Raw genomic sequence first — 10,876 nt, 5'->3', positions numbered from 1 at the left:
AAAAAACAGTGGCGTTCATTTTCACCATGTTATTCATATAAATGTCAGCTTACTCTAAATATGAATCTCCAAGCTAAATAAAGTAAAGGTCAAAGCAGTGTTGTGTTCAAGACCACCTAACCCGAGACCAAGACAAGACCAAGACCAGCGGCCCGCGCTACATGACACAATAAAATGTAAAATATGATCAAAATTGCTTCTCAGAATAATCTGAAAGATCCATATTCCCATAAGAACACCTTGTTCGTTATTCTGCAATAGCCAGCCACGCCCTAACCTCACCACCGACTGACTACTGACCAGTTCTCTGTCTAACAGGTCCGGAAATTCCCTGTAACCTGGGTCTTACCCTATCATAGGTTTACTAGAGAAATTCTGTTTAAACTGGCGGCGGAGAAAACTCGTCTAGCTCTAACTACCTTCAGATCCAGAAGTTACGGCCCTTTTCAGTTGAGAAACAGTCAACAGAGTAGCCCTCGCTGCCGCATAGTTTCAACAACCACTCCTGTTAACGGTAGCTTTCCTCCTGAAAATAACGTGCACTTGTTATTGGCTAGATTGGATTTAGTGACTTAGATATAAGTCCCAGGGCCATTATTTTAACACTCACCAAAGGAAAGTACGAAGCCACCACATCTCTGGAATCATGTATGTTAATTTTACTTATTATCAAGAGAACCCTTAATGATCAAACTGACTCGAATAATCTCAATGTCCACAAATTCTATTAATCTTTGATAGGTAATTTATTATGCAAGCGTTAGCAGGGGTAAATAACAAGCAGAGTTTCTTTCAGAGATTACAATTCGTGACAATATAAAATCAAATCAAAATCTATCATAACCGATTCTCTTTCCTAACCCTAACCTGTGTCACTAGTACCACTAAGCGAGGCTCTTGGGGGCAGTTCAACTCACACCTGGTGGCAAATTGATCTTGGCAGCTGAGGTCCTCAGATGTCCTTGGTCAGAGATTCTGTCCTGATGGAGCAAAGTTCTCTTTTCAGAAAAGAAACAAAGTCGATCCGTCCGTTGTCCATTAAACGAACAGGATCTTCATCACTCAGTGACCTTTGTCTTTTCTCCAAGTCTGCCATAATAGAATACGGATCATTGGGTGGAGGCAGAGGGGTCAGCCGAATCAGGAACCAAGGCTGGGGGCTGATGGATCTTGTCCCTTCTTTGCGGGGCGAAGTTTCAACTCTCCCTTGGTCCCAGGGTGTGGTCCTCTGCTGATCTTCAGTCTGCGCCCTTTCGTTGTCTCCTCCTCAGCGCCGCGGACAAAGAACGGTTTCCTCCCCAGCTCGCTGGCTTTTAAACCCTCTTGGCCCATAGTTGTGTATGGGAGAGGTCTCATGACTCATCCTTCCCGAGTATCTCATAGGAAAGTACCCGTCCTCCCCAAACCTTGCTCCACCCTGAATTTGGTAATACACAAACCTCCCTCTTTTCTTGTCTGAGTGCTGCAACTCCTTTCCAGTACTTCTCTTTTTTCTGTTGTTGGCCATCTGGCAGTTATTGCCTTTTTTGGATTTGTTCTAGGACCTCCGCCCAGCTCAGTGTATTACTTTGTGACACAACTCTTGTCTCCTTCTCATGTACTCAAATCTACAGTCCTCTTATAATGTACCATGAAACACAATCAACTCAAAGCATATGATGTACCATGAAACATAATCAACTCAAAACATATGATGTACCATGAAACATAATCAATTTGTTTTGTCATTATCTGAAATTATTGGCAATATACAACAATTAAGTTGTTACTGTTACTACAGATCATGAATACAGATTATATATTTCAAGTATACATTACAGACATTGTAATCACATAACATCAATCATTCCAACTATTACACACATATGTATTTTATAATTCATTTCTTTAATCATCCTTAAATCAATATACAAGATCACTGTTATTCCTCAGGCCTTTAACCTGCTTTCTGCGTGTACCTAGAGAGATCTCACAAGTTCATGCCAGTTTTCTTGACAACCTAGATATTAAATACTTAATACATTTTACCAATATTAAATATTCCATTTCTGTGCTACAATGTGTGATGGTCTCGTGCCATCACTAAAAACATAACGCCCTGGGCATTTGCCCATATTGCTCATGTAAGAAACCACCACTGNATTCTTGCATTTTGTTCTTCATTCATTTCCATTTAGTTTCCTTTGATTATTATCCTCTCCTGGTTTATTGCTATGTCCACTTTAGTTTCTTCCTGTTAGATTTATTTGATCGTTTATTGACCATCATTAATCTTCACTCATCACCTGCTGCGCCTCCTAATCGTCATGTTTCACATCATGTGTTGATTGATCGATTGATTGATTGATTTGTGAAAGCGCCTTATGGACAGAAAGCATCTCTACTCTGTGAATGCAGCTTCTGCTGCTGATTCCTGTCTGCAGAGCAAACGTCCACATTCAGAACCTCTCTGGTCTGTAATCCGGCTGGAGGCTCTGCTGCAGCAGGTCCGATCCGGATAGCTTTACTCTTTACTTCGGATTATTTTTATTTTAATGTATTATTTTTTATTGATCATATTGATTTTTTCACTGTTCAGCGTCAGATTCTCTGTTTTTATGTCATAATTCACATCGAGTTCGTCGCTCCGTTTTATGTCCCGCTTCTCCTGTTTCAGTTTTGCGCGTCTTTATTATTTTACCCCCAAAGGTGCAGGGCGGTCGGGAAACGTATCGATGGGGAAAAGGCAGACTGACATAAACCTTTTAAATCAACGGAAACAATTTCGGTATTCTGATTATTGACATTTTAAAGTGCTGTGTTGTTCCATCACCCCAGTTTCATATCAGACCTTACAGCTCCGGTGTTATCGCTATAAAATGAAGGCTCTCTATCGAGGTGTCACCATGGAGGGATTTCTTTATTTAAATGGTTCATTTTTCAGAGGGACACAAAGTCAGGGTATCGTGATTTTAGCTACCAGTAGCAGGAGAACAGAGCTGTGCCAAGAAGCTAACAGAAGCTAACAGAAGCTAACAGAAGCTACAAACACTGAATAGAAGAAGAGCTGCCATGTATATTGTTGCAGCCAGACATGGTTTAATGTTACACAACACAGTTTTACCAAGTTGCTCAAAGTCTAAACTGGTATTGTTGTGCATTTAAAGTGTAAAGTTTACCTTCGACCAAACGCCCCCCAAAGGAAAAACAGCGCCCCCTGGGGGCGGTACCGCCCCATGTTGAGAACCGCTACAATAGAACTTAAACAGTCACAGAAGAAGACTAAATTGATAGACTGCAAAGATCTACTGCATTATGCTGGAGCAGCATGGACGGAGCCCCCTAAACCCAGAACACTTTTAATCAATAATCAGATCAGAAACTGAACTAAAACTGTAGCAGGCCAACCTGCACACAGTAAAGGGATAAAGTTAGACTAGCACCTTAAATAACCAAACAATAATAATAATAATAATAATAACCGGCTTTTGCCTCCTCAAAAGTGAAACCAGTCAGCGGCGCTCTGTGTGTCGCTCCCTCTAAAAGGATGTTGCCTTCAAAAACCAAGAGGAGGAATCAGAAACAAAACCAAAGACGGGATCAGAGCTCCTGTAACCTGACCAGCTCCTCCGTAACGAACAGCTGCGCTCTGCCACAGCATCTTCCTTATACGGGCGACTGCACAAGGAATAAAATACAAACATTTCATGATGAAAGCTGAATGTTCACAGCAAATCCAGGAGGCCCAGATTAACTCTGTCAGATTTGATTTCAACACTTTTAAAGTGTCTATATGGGTCCACACCAGAAAGTGTTAATTTAACTCTTTTTGGAGAGTTGGTACCTTAACTCTTATAAAGTGTCAAATATCAAATCTGCTGGAGTTAATAATTTAACACTTACTGACACTAATTCAGTGTTAGATCTTAATATTAACTCTCACAGAGTATTTCTTTAACTTCTTAAGAGTTATTTGTAATTAATATTAAATAGGTACTTTGTTGTGTTGAACTTTTAAAAAATTCTTTGGAAAATAAACATTTAATAAAGAGGCAATGATTTTCTCAAATCCATTTATTTCAAAATGTGCACCATAATTACCAAACATATTACAACGTGGAATAATGTGCATGTTTCACATGTCGCTTTTATTCACATATTGCTTTTTAAAAGGTCTAACATATCAGCTGGGCAATACAAAATGCAGTATGCTTCATACATTTTTCTTCAATACAATATGCATGAAATTGTTCAAAGTACAAGGTGGAGAAAGTAAAGCCTGTATCAATGCATGCAGTTCATGTAATATTTGATAGAGCACATTTTCTTTTAACAGGTAGATTGCCAGATATTACAGTACATAACAGACCAACCTGATATTCAGATCCATCGTTTCTTATCCAGTTTATGTTTCTGTTCATAAGAGACAGTTCCTCCCTGCACTCCACCAGAGAGATGTCCATCACTAACAGATTGTCTTCAGGTTGTTGGGCTGTTTGTGACGTTTGGCCGGAGACACCAACATGCTCCTCTACTGCATCGGACCGTCTTCAGTCTCTGAGTACTACAGCCAGTGTTGACTCTGGATCATAACAAAAAACAACAACAGAACAATAAGGAATGGAGCGAAGGAATACATTTTTACTACAACTCTAACAACAAGCCTCCTTACAGAAATGTGGAGTTTCACAGATATTAACACTTAAATAATCATTTTTGGAGCTTGAATCTTCGAAGAATCCATGGAGGGATCAGGAGGGGGAGGTTAAGCTGGAGATTCATCCTCAACCAAACTGGTTCTAATATATACAAAAAGGCAATAAAAGGATTAAAACATGCTGCAAAACGTAGATAAGACACAACAGCGGGAATAATGCTTTCAACATGAAAAGATCTGTTCAATTTAGCCAAGAATTTGACTAAATCTTCACCGGCTCGATATTTTTCCAACAAATACTCCACTAACATTCGGCATGCTAAGCTAAATATGCTAACACCGAGCCGTCTGTCATACAGGCTGAGCTCAACTCAAAATAATAGTTATAAACCATCTCAGAAAAAAGTAACTTACCAAGCGCAGTAAATAACTCAGACATGTGGAGAGTAAATAGTCCTGAAATGATTTGGCTTCTGTCGCTCCGGTGGGAACCTGTGATTCTGGGCGAAGGCAGTGAATGAACTGCTTCAGTTTAGAGCCGCTGGTGGAGTTCAGAGGTCAAGAGTTACTGATTCTATTTTAACACCTCTAGATTTGATAAGGAAACACTTTGTTTTAACACCGGATTTTAACTAGTAATAATATACACCCCATAGTTACATAAACAGAAAGTGACTATTAGAGTAAAATTAACTCTGCTTTTACACAAAGTCTACTAACACCAAATCATTTAACACTTTTGAATTTGCTGTGTTCTGACATCATCTATCAAAAATTTGCAGCAATAATTTAGTTTAATTAGCCTAAGAGAAAAAAATTGGTTCTTTTTTCTAAAAAGTAAATATTTAATTAGCAAGCTAAATATGTAGCTATAAACACAACATTTAATTAGCTCAGAGCTAAATCTGTAGTTGCAACTGCACATAGTCAGGAAACATTTAGTTTGTTCACAAATATTTAGTTTGCCAACTACAAAATGTCNGTTATCACAGGTCCAGTTCACTCTGACCTCCAGCAGCCTGCCGGTTCTGTTCTGGTTCTGTTCAGGTTGATCCGAGTCTCTCTGGGACTCGTTGGCTCAGATATTAACCTGTGGCGCCTCCTGCTGGAGCAGCCAGGCTCTGACCTGCAGCAGGTTTTCTGATCTTCATGATTGTTTCTGTTACAAACTTGACAGACGAACATGTTGCCCTGCTGTGTTCGTGTTGAGCACCAGGGGGCGCTGAAGGCTGACGAAGGGAGAATTTGTAAAAATCTACTAAACTAATATTTTCTAGGTCTGAGTTTCTGTTTAAACATGCAGGTCTTCCTCTAGGGGGAGCTGTTTGTTTCTCCACTGCAGGTTCTGACCCATTCCTTTCAGATGTCTGGTTCTGGTTCTGACCCGTCTCTGTTCCTCTGCAGTTTCCGGCCAACGGCAGCAACCAGATCCACATCCCGGCGCTGAGCGTGGACGGACTCTCCACCCCGGTGGTTCTGTCCCCGGGCCCCCAGAAGCCCTGATCCCGACCCGAAGACTCCCTTTGGACCGAATCCTGAGGCGCTTGTGCAGCGCCACCTGCTGGAGACCCAGATGATGAAGATGACGATGCCAGGTGGACGGCCTTCATCCTCATTAAAGCCCTTGTCTTTGTCAGAATGATGGGGGACGACGCCGGGAACCCAAAGCATCCGGAACCGACCGGAACCAGAAACTGAAGCCGGACTGAGGTTGACTGACTTCTCTGTAACCATGGCAACGCTCATCTGCACCGCACCGGTCTGAGAACCGGGAGGAAAGGTCGGCGCAGCCAGAACTCTGGGTTTCTGTTTATTTATGCTGCAGACCTTCCTGATCCGACTTGGGTCGGATTAAAGATCCGTTTTACAGACCGAGCTCTGCTCTGATTGGCCGCGCTGAAGGCCATGCCTTCCCTGCAACAGACCAATCGCAGAACAGCGTCTACTTCCTCCCTGCAGGGGGCGCTCACATTCCTCTGCCTGGATTTCAGATCTAAACTCAAACCTGTAAATATTGTCGGTTCTGTTGAGGTGGGTTTGATCAGAACCGCTGAACTGGTTCTGGTTGCCATGGTAACTTCTTGATCCACAATGGATCTTTGCTAAAACTGATGTTTTTGGACCAGAACCTGAGTGCTTAGTCTGGATTGTTCCGGATCAGAACCTCAAACCCAGCTGCTGTAGAGCGGTTCCGACGGTCTTTAAGGGTTCCAGTTTCAGGAATATCGGACCGTTTCCGTCCAGAGAACGTCAAACTAACTCTGATCCACCGCCTGCTGTGGTTCTGACCGGATCGGATTCAGGAAGTTTCTGAGCTGGAAGCTGGAAAATCTGATTCCAAGAGGAAAAATGAAATTCAATCTTTGTTTATAAAAGAAAAAATGTTTGAGTCGGAGTAAAAATGGACGAAATGCTGAACGGCTCTGAACGCTCAGCGAGCCGCAGGGGCTCTTTACTGAGGATGATGATGGAGATGGGGGCTCACATCTTCGCACCATGCTGAGGTTCTCCAGTTTGGAGAAGAAACCGTCTGGCTGTTGTAGGCTGTGGTTGCCACGGTAACCTGACATGACTGTTGCCTTCATAGTGTTTCTGTGAGTCGCTGAGGCTGCTGCAGTCTGACGTCACAGAGGTCAGATCCACCTGGACTGGACCCGCTCCCCACACAGCATCTGTCCTTTGACCTTTAAGGGAAAGGTCAGACTGAGCACCGGTCCAATCAGTGAGCAGGATACGTGCAGCATCCTCTGAACGCACTATCCTGCATGCTCAGACGGTATCCTTGTATGTATCTGACCTCTGACCTCTGACCTTGCCCCGACACTCCAACTTGGACGGACTCTCATACCAGAATTGGTCTTGGATTTGGACACAGCCGGGTCACAGACGCCACGTTTGGACCTTTAATCCTTCAGACTCGGACCATCAGAACCTGTTGCTGTTCAGAAACTTGGGTCCTTATGAGGAACCAGGATTTCTGAGGTTCGGTTCCTTTGGCCCGAGTTCTGGTGCCGCCTGTGTCCTGATGATGGAGTTTCCCAGCCTCAGCGGGTCCCTGAATGCAGCATGACTCTATTTTTCTACCAGAGATCCGAGTTTATTTTGTTCTCAAAGTCGCCTTAAAGATCCTGAGCAGCAGGAAGGAGGTTCTGGAAGATTCTGTCCGACCAAGAAGCCATTTTTGTGGACCAGAACATTTCTCTCACCAGCAGAACCTGAAGAATGTCTCCACACTGATAACTCAGCACTTCCTCCTGCTGCTCCATGTGGTTCTGTTTGATGGAACTGGACCCGACTTCTGAAGGTATCTGCAGAACCTGAAGCTCCATTCAGACCCGACCCGTTTAGCTCCATCTGTCTGATGTTCTTCTCTGCTGAAGCTGAAGGAGAACCTGGCAGGTATTTGCTGAGCAGAACCTAAAAGTCTGGTTTTGACTTGAGGAGGTCTGATGGAGGCTTCAGCAGAACCTCAAAGTCTCTGTTTACCCGGTTCCCTTGGGCCAGAACATCCTGAGTTCCTGTCCCATGATGGGGTTTAAAAGCCCCACGAACCGTCTGACGACACTAAAGTCTATAAATGTGACACCGCCATCAGGCGGTCCCTGGCTCCGCCTCCTGTGGGTCAGGCGGTCCCTGGCTCCGCCTCCTGTGGGTCAGGCGGTCCCTGGCTCCGCCTCCTGTGGGTCAGGCGGTCCCTGGCTCCGCCTCTTGGTGTCACTGATGTTCTGGAGTTTTCTTTCTGACCTGCTGATCTTCGGTCCCTGGCTCCGCCTCTTGGTGTCACTGATGTTCTGGAGTTTTCTTTCTGACCTGCTGATCTTTTCTTTTATTACTTCACTGTAGTGGGCGGAGCTAAAACCATATTTGTATTATGTCCCATGATGCTTTGCAGACAGGAAGCTCCAGAACGTTCTCTGTACATACATGATGCTCCTGATCACATGACTGTTTAACCTGTACTATGTGACTGGGCTGACCAATGAAATGTTTCTGTCGTCACTCCTCAAGGCATGGCCCCGCCCCTCCTCGGCTGCCATTGGCTGGAGGGTTGATTGATGTAAGGGGGCGGGGTCTGCGTTTATTTTTCTGGGTCTGACGACAAACTTTAAATCAGAAGATATTTTTATTTGATGTAAACGTTGTTTTCTACAATCGCATCAGGAAATAAAGATTCATCCGAGTCTCTACGAGTCTCTCCTCGTTCTTCAGGTCCACATCTCAGCTTTCAGAACCATCATCCAGAGCCGAACCGGGTCGCAGAACCCTGGACTTTACCCAACCCCGTTATCATCTTGCTCCAGTTTAACTTTGAGTTTTTCCAGATTTCCTCCAGAATATTGAGATCAGACTGATGGTTCTGACCCGGTGAGACCTCCAGAACCTTCTGGGTTTATCCAATCAGGTCTTTGACTCTTGGTTCCTGACCAATAAGAGCAGATGCCCTCTCTTATTTTTCTCTGATTGGTTCTGGAGCAACTGGACCTGGAGGTTCTAACCCACACAGCAGCCTTAAGCCCATTGGTCAGAACCAGAACCTCACTTTGGTTCTGATCACCTCTCGTTCTGTTCCAGCAGTTAGCAGCAGGTCTGGACCGTTCACAACCAGGAGGACTCTGGTTCTGACTGCTGGTGCGGATGAGTTCTGGATGATCCGAACTGGTCCAGGCCCAAACATCTGGACCAGAACCTGAAGGTAGTTCTGGAGTTTTCTCTCATTTGTGTTGAAATATAGATGTACACAAACTATTTAGTTAGTTTTGTGGACCTTACTTTTGTTAAGTCCTACAAATGAAGTATCATGTAATGTTGGCCAAAATGTCAGCATCCTGTTGCTACTCGGCATCACAATGTGAAATGTCATCTTTTCTATCCAGTCCTAAAATAATTATTTCACAATTCTGTTTGCTAGTCAGGTCTCTGTTTGTTTTGAAGAAATCAGATCAGTCCAGGTTGTTGTGCCAAAGCAATTTAATGTTCTGTGGCTTTTGATACGACTGTTTTGCCGTTTACATGGACACTACATATGCAGAGAAAATTACAACAAAAGGAAATGCATCCGCACCACTGAGTGCCTGCTGTCAGCAAACATTAATGAAGTAAGACCTTTGCTTCCAAATACATTCGACATGTAGTGGAAACGTAATAATAAAAACCAAGATTAAAAACTGTCAGGTTGGGAAAAAAAAGCTTTTTCTTCTTCAGAATGAGGAAAAGCTTTAGATAATAAACATGCGCCTAATCACTGGGCCCAAATTTATTTCTCTTCAAAGCAGTAGTGATTGCAAACATTTTTTTACCACAGTCCAGTTTCTGTCTGTCTGCATGTGGTTCCTCATTGGTGCTCTGAATGCAGTCAGCTTCTGACACCTGAGGATGAAACGCATCGTGTCTTTCAGCTGCATGTCTTCCCACTTATGTTGAGGGTTACCTCGGTTAGCTTCGAAGAAAAGATAACAGGACTCAATATACTGCTTAAAACATTTCAGATATTAAATCAATGACATATAAAAGAATTTAAGAACATCTTTCGTTTCGACTGACTCTCTGCAGAGTATTTCTGAGTCGGTTAGTGTAGCATTTCTGCCGGATTTTCACAAAATATCAGCCACGACAATGAACAGGGGAACCAACAAGTTCATGTCATCTTTTATGGACGACATCAAGGTGTTTGAGCCACGTGATCCCTCCAACATTGTCGCAGATAAATGCTACTGGTTGATGAGGAAAACAGCAGATCCTCACACCCTCAGCATAAATACAGCTGTGGACAAGATCAGTGATGCCCAGTGGTTTGAAGTAACGAAGTACTTCGTTACTGTAGTTAAGTACAATTTTCGTGTATCTGTACTTTACTTAAGTAGATTTAATAATGGGTACTTTCTACTTTTACTCCACTACATTTTACAGTAAGTATCTGTACTTTCTACTTCACTACATTTCTACTAAACCGTCCCGTTACTCGTTACATCCAAGTCGCGTTGCGCTTTTTTTTCTGTTAAAATGTGAAGTTCAGGGTCTTAAGGTGGCGCCGTAAAATCCAAGCAATAACGTGACTTAGTGTCTGTTGTCACCCATCGCCTCCACCTTTACTCGCACGCGGAGCTCCAGACATGCGCAGTGGTTTCCTCTGAGCGGGAGAAGATGTCTGTGTGATCGTCAGTAATATAATAGCGCTGCATACTAGGGATGTGCCGATCAGGTTTTTTCCTCCCGATACCGATACCGATCACCCATGAGGGC

At 43.3% G+C, this 10,876-nt stretch overlaps 1 protein-coding gene and 1 long non-coding RNA gene across 2 annotated transcripts in view; one reads left to right on the top strand and one right to left on the bottom strand.

Moving 5' to 3' along the window:
• Positions 1-10,876, top strand: part of pcsk1nl (proprotein convertase subtilisin/kexin type 1 inhibitor, like) — a 46,858-nt gene that overhangs the window by 5,374 nt on the left and 30,608 nt on the right. The window lies entirely within an intron of this gene.
• On the bottom strand, positions 6,120-8,827 carry LOC107834567 (uncharacterized). Its single transcript, XR_001660362.1, has 2 exons — positions 8,447-8,827; positions 6,120-8,380 (listed from the first exon to the last, which is right to left on the bottom strand). It is a non-coding gene; the product is annotated as an uncharacterized LOC107834567 (long non-coding RNA).

This window comes from Poecilia formosa, unplaced genomic scaffold, assembly GCF_000485575.1.
Source record: "Poecilia formosa unplaced genomic scaffold, Poecilia_formosa-5.1.2 Scaffold667, whole genome shotgun sequence".
Taxonomy (NCBI): domain Eukaryota; kingdom Metazoa; phylum Chordata; class Actinopteri; order Cyprinodontiformes; family Poeciliidae; genus Poecilia; species Poecilia formosa.
The sequence above is the reverse complement of the archived record's forward strand: the minus strand, read 5'-3'. Positions and strand labels throughout refer to the sequence as shown.